The sequence below is a fragment of the Halichoerus grypus genome, chromosome 3, assembly GCF_964656455.1.
Source record: "Halichoerus grypus chromosome 3, mHalGry1.hap1.1, whole genome shotgun sequence".
Taxonomy (NCBI): Eukaryota; Metazoa; Chordata; class Mammalia; order Carnivora; family Phocidae; genus Halichoerus; species Halichoerus grypus.
In genome coordinates this window covers 70,486,927-70,506,064 of record NC_135714.1, presented here as the reverse complement: position 1 = coordinate 70,506,064, position 19,138 = coordinate 70,486,927, and the positions used below count along the sequence as shown (strand labels likewise).

At 40.9% G+C, this 19,138-nt stretch overlaps 1 protein-coding gene across 4 annotated transcripts in view; it reads left to right on the top strand.

The window, feature by feature from the left end:
* The first annotated feature begins 4,885 nt into the window (after nt 1–4,885).
* SPARCL1 (SPARC like 1) overlaps nt 4,886–19,138 on the top strand; it is a 51,694-nt gene continuing 37,441 nt past the window's right edge. For 2 of the 4 annotated variants that reach the window (XM_036096718.2, XM_036096719.2), the window contains exon 1: nt 4,886–5,289. The gene's annotated coding sequence lies outside the window, so the exon portion shown is untranslated. The remainder of the gene's footprint in view (nt 5,290–19,138) is intronic. The other 2 variants (XM_036096720.2, XM_036096717.2) reach the window with 1 other exon arrangement.

Genomic DNA, 19,138 nt, shown 5'->3' with positions numbered 1-19,138 from the left:
CTCCATGCTACATAGAGCTCGAACTCACAGCCCAAAAGGCAAGAGTCGCTTGCTCCACCAACTGAGCCAGCCAGGCACCCCCTAGATACAGTATTTTATGTTCATTTCTTCCACTTCTTCCTAACCTTCAATGGGAAAACCTTCCAGAGCTCCCTTTTACCTAACGAATAAAAGCCAAACTACTTAGACTGACATGTAAAATTCACCTCACCCTAACCGGTTTTTCTCCTTTTATTTATTTATTTTTTTGCTTTAAAGTTATTACTAGAAAAATAGCAGTTAATCACATTAGCCACATTATATTTAACAAAATATTATGCATATTTTGCTACTCTCTTACTTATTGTTTCTGTAAGTCAAGCCTCTGCTTAAGACCAACTAGAGAGTATGACTAAGCCACAGAAGAGCCAGGCTAGGAAAGGATGGGTAGAGTAAAGTTCTGCAAGAACCCATGATCAGAAATTGACCCAGTGGGTTGGTGACCAAAACAGAGCTGAGAGATCTGAAATGGTTCAGGGCCAGAATATGATGGTGGTGCTGGCACGTGAGGGAGATCGCACAAGTAGAAGTCAGTAGCTAAGCCAGAACTGATAAATGAGTGTGGGTCCCAGGAGTAAGACCCACAGGGAATTAAATATCAAGGTATGAAAGATAATGGGGTGTTATAGACTGAATGGTGTCCCCACCAAAAATTCACATGTTGAGCCCTAACACCTAATGTGACTGAATTTGGAGATAGAGCCTTTAAAGAGGTCATTTGAGGGCGCCTGGGTGGCTCAGTTGGTTAAGCAACTGCCTTCGGCTCAGGTCATGATCCTGGAGTCCCTGGATCGAGTCCCGTGTCGGGCTCCCTGCTCGGCAGGGAGTCTGCTTCTCCCTCTGACCCTCCTCCCTCTCATGCTGTCTCTCATTCTCTCTCTCTCAAATAAATAAAATCTTTAAAAAAAAAAAAAAAGGTAATTTGAGTTAAATGAGGTCATACGTTTGCGGCTCTTATCTAATATGACTAGTGTTCTTTTAAGAAAAGAGACACCAGGAATGTGTGAGCATAGAGAAAATCCATGTGAGGACATAGCAAGAAGACAGCCATCTACAAGCCAAAGAGAAAAGCCTCAGAAGAAACCAACCCAGCCAGCACCTTGATCTTGGACTTCCAGCCTCCACAACTGTGAGAAAATAAATTTCTATTAGGTAAGTAAGCCACCCATTCCGTGGCAGTTTGTTATGATAGCCCTAGCAAACTAATACATGGCATAGCAAGGAGGAAGGTCCTACAGGCCAAGTCCTGGACAAGATAATTATTGAAACTCTGCTTTCACTGCAACTTCCCTTCATCCACACCCACTTCCTACCTGGAGCTCTCCACTACTCCAAGGGAATCATGCCTCTCCTGAAAACGAGTGTATGTCTTATGTCTTAGACTCCTACCAGGCAGGAACTATGATATTTCTCTCGTATCACCCAGAGATCTGTGCTGTATATAACAAAAAGGTGTATTCAATGCCTGAGGATCGATTACTGTGTTCTCTGTGTTTACCTAAATCAGAGGTTCTTAACTTCATGGAACCCCTGAGTGAGGGGGTAATTCATAGGTGGATTTTAGGAGCTTGCCTACCTCTTTTTGTCAGATTCTTAAAAGGAATCCTAGCCCTCATGGGTTAAAAAAAATACTTCAACTTTGATACTGGCTTTTGTTAGACCCTTTTGACCAATGCTGATGTTATGTGGGTCAGTTCATATGCAGTAATGTAATAAGCACTTCATTTGTCAGAGTTCTCCAATCACATTTAAACACTGGGTAAATTTCTAAATCTGATCTCCAGCTCCATCTGTTAGGTGGGTATTACAGGTTTATTGTTCTCAGCTTCATAAGCTGTAAACTATTTTAGAAATGACAGCCTTAGAAACAATAAGAGTTTGGATAGCTGCCCATGAACATTCCCAAAATAAAGCCATACTTAAAAGACATTGTATATTCAAGGGTTTTTTTATTTAAAAAAGTAATAATCGGTTATCTAGTTATAAGAAATACAGTGGATCTTTTGAATCATGTTATAGATTAATAAGATCTAGAGAAAACACCTAATGTAACAGAGTCAAAATTCTCAAGCTTTGCCACCTATAAATGAACTCTGTAGCTACATAATTACATTTAAGAGATAAATCACGTATCTTCACTTGAGATATAAATCCAGGGGCGCCTGGGTGGCTCAGTCATTGAGCGTCCGCCTTCGGCTCAGGTCATGATCTCGGGGTCCTGGGATCGAGCCCCGCGTCGGGCTCCCTGTTCTGCGGGAAGCCTGCTTCTCCCTCTCCGACTCCCCCTGCTTGTGTTCCCTCTCTCACTGTGTCTCTCTCTGTCAAATAAATAAATAAAATCTTTAAAAAAAAAAAAAGAAGATATAAATCCAGTTTGCTTTAACCAAATTATTTCTATGTTAATGTAGATTTCTCTAAGAAATTTCACTTTGATCATTTCATAGAAACATAAAATATCAATTTTAGTATTAGAAAGAATATTTTTGTTGGTCGAGCCTTTTTTCCATGGTCCCCCAGCTACAACTTTCTCTACATTCTCATTGGGTTAATATAATTACCTGAAATCAATCTCATCAAGCTATCTCAAATAAATGGGGAATGTGGTTAGAATATGAAGTCAATATTTCAGGTCCCAGAGAAAATTTCCGTAGCCAAACCAGGCAAAATCTTCAGAAATGCTTGTCCTACATACCCCTCAATAGTACCACCATAGCCGTGGCCCTCAGGAGCTGTCAGAAAAATGGTGACTATGTCTCCTACACTTCTCAGACCGGATGTGCACAGAGGCAGAGGAGAAGCAAAGTCAAACACAGCCCACTCCTTTGATCCTGCCTCTGAGGAGACGGCTCACACCCTAGACCTTGGCTAAGGAAAAACATCCTATTGTCTGAGGCAAAAGGACATCACGTCATTTCATCCTGTGCCTGGAAAGGCCGTTCAGAACAAGTAATCCTGATTGTAGAGACATGAGACAGTTCCCAGCTGCACCGTGACTTGTTTCGGTTCCTAGGCAAATTGCCCAGTTTCCTCTGCTCCCAAATTTCCCCAACTGCAAAACAGAGATAATTATTGTTACCTTTCCCTTGCGGTGTTCTGACAAATAAATAGGGCAAATGTTTCTAAAGTGGTTGGACACAATTGTCTAAGGACATACTTGCCTAGAACTATAGGTGGGGTTTTTGTTTATTTTTGTCGTTATTTTGCTTTTGGCCTGACTTTGGCATAAGTGTAGAAAATCTGAATTAAATTATAACCATTCATCTGATGTTAGTGGAGCATTAATAGTGAACAAAGTGCTGTGCCAGGCAGAAGGAGCATATCCCTACCCTCAGCTCACTCAGAAGGAGGTATTTTATATAGCCTAGAGGTTGGGTGACACAGCATAGCAGCTGGCCAAGGGAGCTGGGTTGGAATCCTACTCTCTAACTCACGAGCTGGAGACCCTGGAAAAATCACTCAGCTTTATTAAATCTTGGTTTCCTCATGCAAACCACAGTGGCTACTGGTGGCGGGAGGTCTTCTATGCACTTGCATTTACCTGAAACTCAGAACAACTGCCTGAGATAGAGATGATTATCATCCCCAGATTTGTATCCCCATCTTATAGATAAGGATACTGAAACTTGGAGAGGTTACATAATTTGTGCCAGGTCATACAGTTAGGAAATGAAGCCAGGACACAAACCCAAGCTGTGTGGCCTCAGAGCACGCAGATCTTACTGCTTATACGGCACTACCCCCAAATGGGAACACAGTTTCCACTCGCCTCATATAGACTTGTGAGGATCAACTGAAATCATGCATAAAAAACTGTTAACACAGTGTCTGACACATAATAAATGTACAATAAAGGTAGAAGTAGCAGTAGAACAGATTAGACACATGTATAAATAACCCAAATGCCAAGTCAAAAACAAATGCATAGCACCAGGGCGCCTGGGTGGCTCAGTCGTTAGGCGTCTGCCTTCGGCTCAGGTCATGATCCCGGGGTCCTGGGATCGCACCGGCATCAGGCTCCCTGTTCAGCGGGGAGCCTGCTTCTCCCTCTCCCACTCCCCCTGCTTGTGTTCCCTCTCTCGCTGTGTCTCTCTCTGTCAAATAAATAAATAAAATCTTAAAAAAAAAAAGTGCGTAGCACCAGTCTATTTCATGAGAAAACTTCTTCTCATAGACCAGTCATTATACAGGGGGTTTTAGTAAGGATTGGTGATGGAGGAATAATAGTCCATGAACTGCAACATCTCTTTTTTTTTTTTAGGATTTTATTTATTATTTATTTAACAGAGAGAGACACAGCGAGAGAGGGAACACAAGCAGGGGGAGTGGGAGAGGGAGAAGCAGGCTTCCCGCCGAGCAGGGAGCCCGACGGAGGGAGCCCGACGCAGGGCTGGATCCCAGGACCCTGGATCATGACCTGAGCTGGAGGTAGACGCTTAATGACTAAGCCACCCAGACGCCCCAACTGCAACATTTCTGAATCGGCATCCAAATGATCTATAATATGAATGAGTGATGCTTCATAGATACAGACGTTTCTGAAGGTCATTTAAAGAAAGTTGAAAGTATCTGAGTTACCCCGCTTCTATTAAAATTGAGACTGTATTCGTGAAAACGATTTGCAATTAAGCAATGTAAAAATGAGTCTGCTGCAATTATTCTTCTCCCCTTCCTTTAACCCCCACCCCCCAATTTCCTTTAAGAAGAAACAACAGCGGAGTTTCTTTTCAAAGTCTTAAAATAAAAATCCCCAAAAAAGGGATCCTGCTTGCTTTTAGAGTTGTTTGAAAAAGGAAGAAAAATGCGTAAAGAGCCACGTGCTTCTGTTCTGGCCAAGTTATTAGCCTCTGAGAACAAGAGCTAGAGGAGAGGACTGTTAACCCCCTCATCTCAGGCAGAATGAGCTCGTTCCCTGTTGGCTTGCACTGCCTGGAAAGCTTGCACCCTCAGAGAGGCCAGCCTGCCAGAGAACTGCAGGAATCTGCAACAAAAACGATGACAGCCTGAAATATACCCCGGTGCCAACCTCCACATTTGTCTGTCACCTCAGACCCTGACTAGTTGACAGAGCAGCAGAATTTCAACTCCAACAGACTCGAATGTGTTTCTGGGCAGAGAAGCAGAGCTAACGGGGGAAGAGATTTTTTAAAGAGTATTGCATATTTATCAAACTTTTATTTCCTGGCTGTGTGCAAAGAGGGGATTCAACTCCAATTTTGTATCAAGGCTCTGGGTCCAGTCACATCCCTGAAGGTAAATTTTAATAAGTTTACTGTATCATCAAATTGCATTTGTTATACTAATTTGCATGATCTGATGAAGATGTCTAATATTTTTTTCCTAGTACAAAGCCATTTATTTACCAAAAAAAACAAAAACCCACAAACCTTTTGTGTGACTTAGAGAAAAGCTACTTAATAGGAAAGTTTAACTCTCGTATTCATGTTTCCTTTTCTTCTCCAAGATTAAACAGTAAGTAGTAATAAATGATGGTTTTTAATGTAGACCAAGAACATAAATGGAGAACTGTTTTTGGCCAGATTAACATTCAGATCTTGGTGAAGTCTGAATCCGGAAATGGGTTTTTTAGAAATATTTTATTAAATATATTAAAGAAATCATAAGGGATGTAGTTTTTCTCTTAACTTTCAAATCAAAGCATTTTCCATGTTTAAATTACCTGGAATTATTTCATCACCACCATTGTCCCAGTCCGTACTACCTCACATCAATGTAGAAATGGAACATTTTGCTTTTCCAAAAGGTAGGAAAATGCCTATACTACTATAATCTTTGATTATTTTTTAGTTATTATGACTATTATTCCTTTCCTAACTCTGTTTTATACTTTCATGACTAATTGTCTCTTGTCTCCTTCTACCATTTTTTAAGATGCACACACATAAAATTTCTCTAATTCCTAATGATGTCTTATTTGGGGAGGGAAAGGGGTGGGAGGGGAACCAAAGAGCTAAAGAGATTATGGAAACTCCTCTAGTGTAAGGTACTATCATTTCTGGCTCTACTAAAATAAAAAACAGTAATGCAAGTCATGCTCACTCATTCCTCCTAGGTATTAGAGGTCCCCCTGCAGGAGAAAACCATGCTTTCAACTGCAGATTGATGCTGTTGATCCTCTAACCAAGGGGTACTGCGGAAAGAGTATCTCTTTTGCACTGCCTTTAATCTGCAAAGAGGTTAAGTATGTCACCTTGGCATTGTATCTGAGCTTTCCTCTGGCCCACGGCCTAAGTACACTGACTAGAAATGTTCACTCAATCCTACTCAGCAGAAACCTTTTTTTTTTTTTTTAATTCTCCCCTTTCTCTTGGATACCAACTTTTTTTCAGTTCAGAGCTTATTCACCTAAACTTTGATGGTAATGGCTATTGCTAACTATGACTATTTTTAAAAAAAGATACCCCTCTTAGGAAAGATTTAAGTTTATATTTCTGTTCATTCAACAAGATCTAGCAAAGCAAAGCAATCTATTTCATCCACTTATCGTCCAGTCAACTAATGCTACTTCCCACATTTTTGAAAACAATATGTACATGTTATTAATGACTCTTGTCCTTTTTTTCTTTTACGGGATTTCTGTACAGCCATTCAGCAATTACTAAGGCTTCCTTTCCAGGTCTTTTGGGATTCAATCCCCAGTCTTTCTCATGTGCAGCTCCACTTATCAACTACGTAAAAAGACAGTGATGATAGAAAGGAAATGAATGGCGATGTTTCTAGACAACGCCCGAACATTATTCATTTCATTTCCTCTTGACAGCTTGTCATTTTTATTCCATTAATTTGTAACAGTACACAAGCATTGCTATTTAAGTTTAGCACAATGTCCAGAACATGTTAGGGATCTTTTTCCACGAAGAAGAACAAAAACAACTGCTGTTGAAAGACTTCAGGTGCCCTTTTCCTTCACATATCCTTCTGGAACAACCTTCAGTGAAAGAGAAAGGAGCCCCATAAATCCAGAAGAACTTTCCCAATAGGACTGGCAGTCCAAGAGATGCCCAGCTAAGCTGGGGTCTGGTTCATACAGGCCCGCAGGGCATCTTCCACCAAAGGCTCAGCTTGCAATGGTAGTACCAGCTGGGGCTAGCCTGGCTTTTGTCTTGGGCATCAAAAGATGGACAGAACTCTGGGGAACAGAATGTGTGGTCTTGACTGATTGTAGGGAGATGGTGTAGTAAAGTGAGTAAGATCAGGGGCTCTGGAAACATACAGACCTGGTTTATATCTGGGCTTTACTAGGCTCTGTGACTTGGGGCAAATGACTCTTTGAACCTCAGTCCCCTCATTTGTGGAAGTGAGGATCATAAAATTAGTTGCCACCGAAGAGATGTGTGGTGATATTAAGTCAAGAAAACAGCTAGGCCTGGTGCATATGAAGTAATCAATCAATCATAGTTAATATGAAAACACTACCCTACCTATAAGTCCCAACTAGAACTCTGTAAGAAGGGAATTTCCTATAGGTTTTCCCTCAAGGTCTCTTAGTTTACCCATCTATTAAGCAAGTAGTGGTAATAATACCCACAAATGCAGTTGTTGTAGGAATTAAATGAGATTTTTTTAAATACCAAGTATAACACCTGGCAGAGGGGCATGCCATGAGAAAGTGTTCGGTTATGCACTTGAAATTATTTTTCTGCTAACAAAATTGGGGATCAAGAAGGAAATATTCTTTGAATTGTCTTTTTTTACCCAAAGAAATGGAAAAATAAATCTGATTCTACTGTATTCCCCGGGCGGGGGGGGGGGGGGGCTCAACATGACGTATTTATTACCGTGAGTCTTTTACTCCTTTATCAATTAGTTGCTTCTTAATGGCCAAGTCAAGTGAAACCAAGGGGAGTTTTCTGCTTCAGATTGCCATTAAGAGAGAGAGACGAAATGCTGCTTTGCAGCCAGTTCTGTTTTATTGGCCTAGTTGGACAGGGGAGAAGGCCCCCAACATTTCTCCTTTCTTATCTTTTCTAAAGGAAAGAATAGGGGTTTTGACTTGCTCTGGGGGTATTTTTTTTCCTTTCTCACTGAAATTCAAACGAAAGGGTTTGGGTTTTGTTTTTTGTTTTTGTAAACCTCTCCCCTATGCTCCTCGCATTGAAATGTCAGCTGCTTTTTCTGGCTACATGTAGCAGGAGCAGCCTGTCGTCATAGCAATGAAAGGGTATAGAGAGACTGGAGTTTCATGACCCACTCTGTGAAATAACTCTTAGTCGGCTCTAGAATCCTTCTTTAGAAATGAAGTCTCCAGCCCTGGCTTGTTTCCTTCCTATTATGCAACCAACTTATGTACACCAATTGCAGTAGCTAAATGTTTCCTTTAGAGATTCAATGAATAGGTGCTAAGAAAATGAACAAGAAAGCTACTAAAACAATGACCAGTTTCCTCTGGAGTGCAGGGGAAAAACAACTGGGAAGGCAAAAGAAGAAAGATAAAAATAACCTCCCTTCATAGCACATACTGCACAGCCTGGAATAAATCCATTTTCCAAGTTCCCACTGGCTGCTCCCATCTTCCCGATGCACCACAGTAGAGTGGTTATCCAGGGGGATCCTGGGGCAGGCTGCCTGGGCTCACATCCTGGCACTCTCTAGTCTTATCTTATCCCACTTCTTGCCTCTGTCTTCTCATCTGTAAAACAGAGATGATAATAGTCATAAAACTGTTGTGGGAATTTAATGAGATAGTGTCTGTAAGGCTCTTATTCCAATGTCTGACCAGTGGTCAAGGTTGACTATTAGGCTTGCAAGGCCTCAGTTTCCCCTACTTGTTAAATGAGGATAACAGCTAATTCATAAGATTGTTGTAGGGTTAACTGAAATAATGGGTGTACGTGCTCAGTAAGTAGTAGTTCTTTTAATACTTTTCATCGTTATGTCTAACTCTGATGGGAATAGCTTTTTTTAAACTTGGAATTTCCCAATGAGTGAACTGTAATGAATACAGGCCTCAGAATTATCATCATATAAATGTGAACCATTGAATTTCTGAAGAGGAAAAAAAAAAAAGAAAGAAGGGTTTTTTTACATTTATAAAGAATAAAGAAAATTCTCATCTTGATTAACAATAGAGTAAAAGGTTATTAAAACATCTTTTCTTTCATTAAGATGCTTTATATTAAAATTTCTGTTTTAGTTTCTCCAGTGTTGTCCATGTCATGCAATTATGAAAATAAGTAATCTTATGTCTCAGACAACTCAAGTATTCAATGTTCTGTACCATGAGAAATGCCAGAGGTGCTGCAGGACTGAGGATGGAGAGGGGCTGTGCTCTGGTGGCTCTTACTGTGTAGTTAGGGAGACCGTCCTTCAACAAATCATCACATTAATAAGAAGTGCTTATGCCCAAACACAAGGTGACCTCAAATACAAAGCCATCTTTATTTTTCTAATGAAAAGATCCTCAGCCAAAGTCTTTGGCCAACCTAAATGCACAAATGGATAGTATATTGTAATGTATACTTAGGATGCCTAAGATCTACTCACTGAATCCACTCTGTAATTTTCTAATACAGACTAGTGCATCATCAGTCCTCTGCAGGTTGTTTATAACACACTTCTGAAAAATCTGCCAATGCTGCAAATTGGATCCCCAAGCATAAATTCTCTTTCTATGGTAATGATCTCTATGTATTAATTACTTTATTGCTTTTCCCAGCCCTCTTTCAAGTGATGTAGGAAAGATGTTAGGGTTCGAAGCCGACGGCCAAGAAAGAATTCTTGAGACGTCTTTGGTACAAAGAGGCGATTTTATGAAAGCACGGGGACAGGACCCTTGACAGAAGGAGCTGCAGTGGGCTCATGAGAAGTGGCTGATTATGTGCTTTCAGGTTGGGAGGGGGTTAGGGACAGCACAAGCCTCCAAGGTATTTTGAAAACAAGGTTTCCAGGACCTTGAGGGGGCCAGCTATTGTTAGGAAAAGGTCACTTATTACTGTTTAGTAAAAACAAAATCTCAGTCATGAGTCCCTTCAGATGTATATCGGTGGGTCATATGCTTGGGGGATGATTGCCAACAGGTATCTTGGGGGGTAGAGATAAAGGAAGTTTACAAAGGAATTTTTTTAAGTTAAAGTAGACTTATAGGATCCTGGGGGGTCGGGCTAAGATTGCCTTTTGCCCTTAGCAAAGTGTTAAGCTCGAGGCAGCTGAGTCCCTAGAGGAAGGTCACTCTGCCGATTTCAGGGACTTGTCAGTGGGCTGTAGGGAGGAAGGACATTTACTTTCTCTTTTGCCTTTGTTTCCCACATCAGAAGGACTTATTTGAAACCACTTGAGTCTATAAAGTGTGGTTTTCTAAAACTGCAGTTCCAACACTTGCAATAATGAAATCATACCTCAAGAATAATTACCACATCTGCTTGAAATATCTTTATCTCCTTTTTTATTGTCAAGATGACCGCCTTAAGCATGACAAAAATAAGCATTGCTTGAGGTCCTTTCAGGCTGCTTTCCTGAAATGGTACTTTGTTGTTCAAAATGAAAGTCATTGAGACAGTGGTCTTTAATGTGAGAGATCTCGGAAGCACTAAAATATAAGGCAAGTCCCTCCTTTTCATAGCATAATTCCGGGGGGTGAAAAATTCACGGTATATTTGAATATGTAGTATGTATAATTATATGCTGAAATAAGCATTAAGAGGACAAAACACCTTTGTTCTAAGAAAGTATGTAAGGAGCCTGACCCCTGCCGAAGGTCAGTGACCGCTTTCCCTGATCTGAAGCTAAATCGGTATTACTCTCTGGTGTCTCTGTGTGTGCTTGTGTGCATGTGTGTGTGTGTGTTGGGTGGTGGTGGTTGGGGTGAATGGGAGCTGGCAAGAGAATTCTGAATGTGACACCTTGTGCAAAGACCCTGTAGCAGGTGGGATCATGGGCTATTTGAGGAACAGAGAGAAGGCCAGCTCCTGGGAGAGCAAAGAGCAGAGCAACAGGAGATGCAAATCCTAAGCAACTCTCCCCATCATGCCCTTTTGCCTGAGCACTAAGTGTTTTTATCCTCTGCTTGATTCATATTTAATGTGTATCTTTACTGTCTCTGTCAAATTCTGGTTAGACTCAATGCCCCAACTGGCATTAACCATGTTTATCCCTCACTCGGCCCCACATGGTAGTAGGTTGGATTAGGAAGAATGACAGCCAGTTGAAGGTCAGAGCTCCAGAAAATCTGTATCATTCACAGGGCTAGGACACCTTGATGTAGATGGTGACTCAGCAGAGAACTCAAAATAGAAGAGCATCTTTTTTGTAATCCTTCAGATAACTGTAATGTCAAGCTACAGAGCTCTCCCAAGAGACTCATTAATACCTTAAAAGCCCTGAAGCATCAGTGTTAACTCTGGATCAGGTGACCATATGCGTATGTCAGCTGAAATGACTGAAGGGTGACTGAAGGTTTCCTCTCTAATAACAAAGCCTTTGGCTATCTTGTAAAGACGGGGTGAAGGAAAATGGTCTGTTTGAGTTTGATTATGAAAATCCTAGGATAATCATTTTGTTTACTACATTTCCCTGAAAGGAAAATTTTCCATAGTTATAATAATTACTAAAAATAGCAGCCTACAGTCTTCCTCTGACATAAATGAATTCAGCAGAAGATCTACCTGGCCTTATTTAGAAGCATGGATGTACATGGTCTAAGAAACAATATGCCAATAGTAAGACGAAAAGTGAAATAAGGAAAACAGTCAAAGCAAACCTCTCTTTTTTCTAGGATATATGGGGTGTCTTTCTCAGTTTGTTGGACTTTAGACGAAGTAAGATGAACAGATCAATAGTCATAATCTGCCCTGAAAACCAAAAATGTTAAAGGAAGGTTTCTTTAGTTTCCTTGGCCTAGAAGGGAGGGGGAGGACTTGTAAGTTTGGCTGAAGCTGCCTGCAAAGGAGCCTCTAGGGGGAGGCTCCAGGCAACATGAGGGAAATTCACTTCAAACAATAACTGCCAGCACTAAAGTTTCCAAGGAGTTATTTACATGGCCAATAGAAGAGACAGAAAAGAATGGACTCCAAGCCTGTTCCTTCCTTTGAGGAATGGATAGCTATGTTTACACTAGTGCAGTGGTCAGCCAGCTTGTTAATGCTTAAGAGAAGAGAAAAGGGAGATAAAAAGAGAGAAGAGGTGTATAGTGACACAAGGAGTGCCCAGTGGAGAGAGATGGTTAGAATAGGTAGATTTAAGCAGCAAGAGAACATGCAGAACTTCAAGAATACGATTTACCTTTTAAGTTTAAATTTAAATTAGTGTTTCAAATGAAACAATTGAACGAATGTCCTACAAAACTATAGAAACTGAAAAGAAATCAAGTACAAAAGTCTACTGTGACCCAATCTTATTCTAATTTGAACTTCCTAGAAAATATCCTAGAAACTGAAATGCAACCAATCACAAATAAGAACTCAAAATGAATCAAGAGTACCCAAAATATATTCTGGTAGTTTGTGGAAGTTCACTCCTAAATCTAGATGGAGAATGACATTCTAGGGATTGCCAAACTTTAGGCTCCCTTCCCTTCTCTAAGAGATAGAAATTTCTGGACATCAGGAGATAGACCAAGAGTCAGAGGGTTCCATTCAGAAATATTCCCTACCAAAGCAGCATCCAAGCCATATTTAGGTATCACATGCACTGCTTTCCACCCTCCATCTAAAGGACAAGACACTGGTCGTAGAGGCCAGAGCTCACATAGCTCCATCAATCAGGGGTGGCTGACACACGCATCGCCTATTTTTCCTGTGCCTTTAGTACAATCCCTTTGGGCTCAGCTGGGCTACTTTCCCAGCTAGAGGAAAGGATATCCAGGCCCTTTTCCTTGTTTTTCCAGAGACAGAGCTTGTAGACCTGCTGAGAAATCTAATTACAACCTCCTTTCATGCTAAAATCCAATTACAACCTCTCCTAGGGTGAAAGCCAATCTTTTTGATACAAAAGGAAGCCAAACAAAGAGGCTTCAAGCAGGGGGTGTGCCTGTGTTCTGCCTTCTCTTAGGCAACTATTCAGAAAGGTTGCAGTGACCTTCTCTTGCCTTGAGTAGGAATGGCGGTCATAATCTATTATGACTCCCGTCCTCATAAGAAGGAAAAATATTTTTATATCGATGCTGGAGTTTCTGGGGATTTTCTCAAGCATCCGTTAGTTGGGCAAAGCAAATTTTAAGGCACTCTCCACACACACATTTTTGATTCAGCAAGATGACTTTTTTTTAATTGAATTTGGAATATGTTAAACAAGAAAAAAGTGAGTTATTAAATCCAATATCCTCCTATAACCTGTTCCTGCCATCTTCAGTGTCCTATGCCACCCTTTCAGCTACCTGTTCACTTGAGGATAATGAGAAACTGCAGTGCTGCTTGAAGAAGGGTCACCCCAAATTCCTGAAACCTAAATAAGATTAACAGAGACAGTTCTCAAAATAGTCATTTATGGAAATACATATTTCCCAAGTACCTGGCATAAGTCTGTAATTGCTGAAACAATAAAATCCTAACCACGTTCTAATCAAATATCTATCACTACTACATAATTACTAGTCACAGACTATGTATAAAATCCAGATTTGCAGCTTCTCCCCCCCAAAAAAATGGGCAAAATGTTTAGAAGGAGCATCCCGTTATCTATTAGGTTTTTAATTGACTATGAGTGGAGCAATGGTTTTTTTATAGGATAAAAATTACCCTAGGCTCAAATCAAAGTGCTACAGCCATAAAGTTAATATAAATATATGAACAAGGATAAGATCCACCATTTAATGACTCTCAAATACCTCCAAAAGCAAAACATTTTTACTACGCTTGACTCAACTTCAGAACCTAATCATCTATATAATATGATAGGGAGCCAGTAGCAAGGATGACTGAGATTTACAAAAGTCAGAAGAATTGACCTTGACTGTAAGTCAATGAAAACCTGTAACTAGTTTTAAGACACCATGTTTGCTCAGATCTTCATGTTCTCTTAGCCCTCTGGAATCATTTTTTAGCTCTCAAGCCATTAGTTCAGAGGATTCCCTCAACCTTTTATTGGGAACCGAAAAACTTTGAGCTAACTCTAAATCCATGTAGCATTCTGTTGGAATTCAGGAGAATTAAAACACAAATGCTGAACCCCAAATGTCCTCTTTCCCTCTCTTTTTCTTCCCAGATCCCAATGTCAGCACATAACAGTAGCCTTTGAGCACCTCATAGTAGAGTGCAGGTTAAGCTCTTTCCAGGAAACTTTTCAGTAATTTCCTAAAATACAGGTAGAGGAAGATACTAGAAGTTTTTGTTTTAAACTGGGAAAACTTTTGGTTTAAACCTTGGTACTCCCAATGATCTTGCATTTAAGAGCTTCTTAGATAGGTATGGGGGCTTTAGCCACTAATAAAAACAGCTGATTGATGTCTCCTTGTAATCTGAAAACAATTGAAAGTGATTGATTTCAAAAGCAAATATTTTCTTATAATTTGAAAAATACTCTGGGTAGGAAAGTAGAAGGTTACTATAGTCTGAGCTCTGGATATGATTAACTTCTTTTCTTTTCCCAAAAAGTGACAGACAAAAATTAGCCCATGCTTATTCTATGTTTGGTTTTTTTGTTGTTTTATTTTTCCCAAATCCTTTGTATTTGGATGGTGGCCACAATAAGGTCTGAGGTTGTGATCATGGCTGGAAGTAGCTGACTCACCTCACATTCCCAGCACCTTGATAACACGGCTAATATCTCTAGAGATCCATAGCATAGTTATTGAGTGTAGTATGTACATTTTAGTGCCATGAAACTATCAAAAATAGTCATTGTCCAAAAAGAATTAACAGCAGATTCCCTTATACACCATTATTCATCCAAAAGACAATTTTGTTTCAATGTGGCTAATTAGACTACTCTTTTTTTTTTTTTTTTTTAAGATTTTATTTATTTATTTGGCAGAGAGAGAGCAGGAGAGCACAAGCAGTGGGAGGGGCAGAGGGAGAGGGAGAAGCAGGCCCCCTGTTGAGCAGGGAGCCCGATGCCGGGCTCAATCCCAGGACCCTGGGATCATGACCCGAGCCGAAGGCAGTCGCCCAACCAACTGAGCCACCCAGGCGCCCCTAGACTACTCTTGATGAGGCAAATTTCTGCATGTTTTGGGACTAACTACCCAAAAACAGTGATTTTAGAACAGAGGTTTACAGTCTGTAGTCAGACTGAGCTAATGAGTTGGATTTCCTTTGGCATAGAAAAAGACTGCAAAATGGAGGAAAAAAGAACAGAGAGACTAATTTACTTCCTAAGGTTCCAGATTAATCCTGGTGTCATAACATTCTAGAGATTGTATGAAAAGCAAAATGGGAGAGTACTTTAAAGTGAAAAAAAGCCGTGTTCTAACACAAAATACTCCCAGAGCTATTTGCCCATATTTCTTTCTAAAACTCTTCAGTTCACTCTTCAAATCTTATGATTATAGCAGCAAAATCATCTTTATTGAGTGCTAATCACATTTGAATACCTTGTGGCTTTGGATTCTCTCCAAAGATGAGGATTGCTATGTTCCATTTAAAAAGAAAAATGTGCCTCAGCTAAGGCACTACAGAGGAGGAAAAACTTTTTCCTCTACCCACTCATGTTCAGTGTTTGCGGCCTGCAAATTAAACTGACAAAAGACAGGTTAACAGGAGAAAAAGGTTTATCTGTATGCACCCAGGAGCTGGCTCCTTAAAGAGTTAAAGTTTAAGGCTTATACACCTAACTTAGCAGGGAAAAGGAATGAGTGGGGGAAGAAACAGCTTCTATGAAAGGACAAAAGTTTTCTTTAGGAAAGACAAATGGGTTTTTAGAACAAACTGGAGATAAGAGAGTTTGTGAAAATGTGTGATTATACAAGTATAAGTGGTCTTTCTTCTTCAGAGCCATAAAACTCTCCTGGAGAGGAATTTATGGTAGGTTTACTGTTGGCTCTCTCCCGGGAGTAGAAGCTACGCTGAGGAGGGAATTTATGGCATTTTTCATTTCTCAGAAGGTCCTGCTTTTAGTCAGATAAGGGAAGCTCCAAGAAGGCTTCTTTCTGCATCTGTTGAATCTCAGATGCCCTCAGCTTTCAATCATCTCCATAGCAACTCAAGGGTTCCAGGCGGGTCCCTACAGCAACTATTAGACAGACTTGAAACGGGCAGCAGCGCGGAGCAGGAGACAGCTTCACTGGCAGAGGGTCTGAAAACATTCAAACCCATGAATCCTAACTTTTGAATCAAGTGTTTTTTGGTCAAGGTTCCAGACATGATAGATCCAGGCGGAAAAATTGAATTTGGGGATTTGAGAGAATGTCTTAAGGGATTATTTGTCAAGGTGTGGGCAGGGTATAGAGAAGCACAAGGGGTTCTGAGAACAGGCTAGTAAGAACTACGTTTGTACATGCCAGGGAAGGGAGCATTTTCTAAACTCAGCCAGAAAATGCTGCATAGAGAGGGTCGCTGAGGGGAGCTATGACCTTCACGAGAGGGGCATAGTCACAGAGAGGGAGCTGAGAAAATGTATTCCCTGATTTTGCACTCCTCCTTCCCTCACATTTCTCCTGCAGTGCACCCCACCGGCTGAACCCAACAGAAAGCATCAGGCAAGAGAACTGGAAGATGTAATTCACACAGGTTCTGGGAAAGCTCAGGTTGGAGAAGGCTTGGAGAGTGGATATGGTGTGGATCTGGAAGAGCAGATGGAAGGTTTCTAGATATTTAGTTGGAGGGAAATCTTTTCCCAGTGTGGGAGAGGTAGAATTAACAGCTGTAGACCAGCTGTGTCCTCTCCTTGCTTGAATGAATCTTCTGGAGCTTCCCCTTGGAAGGCATAAATATGCCCAGGTTTTTCACCCTATTTTCAAAGAACTTCTCAAACCTCAGCCATAAAATTCATTAGGGTTATTGTATCTGCTGCTTTCAGAGAAGGCAGGTAATGTGTAACATTGCACCATTGGGAAAAGCCATTGTTCTCCCTGCTTAATGTGTTGGCCCTCACCAAGGCATATGAGAGGCTTCAACCATGTGCTGAATCCTGGAGGGACTTATGCCTGGAGTGAGTCCTTTCATTAGTGGTTCTCACAAGAACTACTCATCAAAGCCCACCATTGTTCCCCAGCAGATCCCAACACCATGAGAATGAGGCTACTTGGAACTGTTCTTAGGTATGATTTGCTGTTTTCTTAATCCTGGAAGAGAACTACCCCAATGAATAGTTCTTCGTACATTCACAGAGCTGAAAGCACTTGAAATTCCTCTCCCAACTAGCAGCGCTTAACAACCGACTTTGTTAACAAAAGAGAGACAATTTCCATTGAATCCAAAGAGGCTTTCTATTGTGCTGGTTGAGTTTAACTAATAAGGGAAATTCAAATAAGAATAGTCAGAGCAGAAAGCCAAGAATCTGACATTCACGGGAAAGAAATTTCAGGGAAGTAGGGAATGAAATAAATTGGGGGAGTGGGGCGTAGAGAAAAGAGCTAAAGGCAGAGAGAGAATAGGAGTAATAGATCTGATCTTATCGTGGGCTAGGCTTCAAAAGGTGAATTGTCATGCCATTAACAACATGAAGCAAATCAGTCAGGTTGTTTGTTTTTTTTTTAATTTATTTGACAGAGAGAGACACAGCGAGAGAGGGAACACGAGCAGGGGGAGTGGGAGAGGGAGAAGCAGGCTTCCCGCCGAGCAGGGAGCTCGACTCGGGGCTCGATCCCAGGACCCTGGGACCGTGACCTGAGCCGAAGGCAGATGCTTAACAACTGAGCCACCCAGGCGCCCCTCATTCAGATATTATTAAGTCCTGCAACATGACAAATGCCACAGGCCTTCAAGGGAGCCGTACTCAGGAGTAGATTCAGAATTTGTGAACCAAAAGTTTACTGTATGTATGGGGCCTTCTTTTTTTATATAAAAAATAAAAATTAGGTCCAGGGCTTTGTAAGGATCCCGTTCAAGTGAAGAGCTCTAAAGCTTAAGCTTCTTAGCTTTGTAGTACATCCACCTCTGGCTATATTCAGGTGTCTGTTACCCCAAAGAATATGCAAAAAGATTGGGGGGGAATCAATGTAAATACAAGAAAACTCTGCATGCACAGAGAAAGAGGAAATAAAAGGACAGATATCATAATGATGGGGTTTGGGAATATAGGTGAGGTTCAGTAGGGTGAGGTCCGGAGCCAACAACCAAGAAGGAATTCTTGGGTGCAAAATGGTGGTTTATTAAAGCACTGGGACAGGACCTGTGGGCAGAAAGAGCTGCTGTACCACGGTTGTGAAGGGTGGCTAATTATATACTATGGGGTTGGGGGAAGTAAGGCAAAGGGAGGTTTTCAAAAGAACTTTGATATGCTAAAGAGGACCTACAAGATACTAGAGGGCTTGCCATTGTCAAATTAAGGTTTTTTTCCTTCTAGCAAGGCATTAACATGAATAAGGTTAGGAGCTTCCTGGAGGAACTTTACACTCTGCCCGCTTCAAGTATCTGTTAATGAGCTGCAAGTTATAAGGACATTTAATTGTATCTACGTTTCCTTCTGGAAGCTAGGCCTTTGATAGAAATGCTTTGTTCTTGGAGATTGCTAAAACATTTGTAAACTGAGGGAGACTTTAGTCTTGCAGGATTGTAATCTCTATAAGTTAACTATTTGTTTTTTCTTTCCTTAGCTTTAGGGCAGCCAGGAGTGCATGAGGAATGTCACATATATGGGGGGGGGGGTTGGGGGGTGTTAGCTTCTGCTTTGTCCTCACCTTGCCTTCTGTTCCCTCATCAATAATATGATTGAGCAAAGAAAAATAAATATAGCCAAAATAATTTTTCACACTGCACCACTCTCAAATAGCTCCAAAAGCAAAGCGTTTTTCCTATGCTTGATTCAATATGATAGGAACCGGTGGGATCATAGTCTGAGATTTACAAGTCAGAAGAATTGACCTTGTCTATAGGTCAGTGAAAACCTGTAACTGGTTTTAAAACACTATGTTTGCAGGGGGCCTGGTCGGCTCACTCGGTGGAGCATATGACTCTTGATCTCGGTGTTGTGAGTTAGAGCCCCATGTTGGGTGTAGAGATTACCTAAAAATGAAATCTTAAAAAAACAAAAAAGACACCATGTTTGCTCA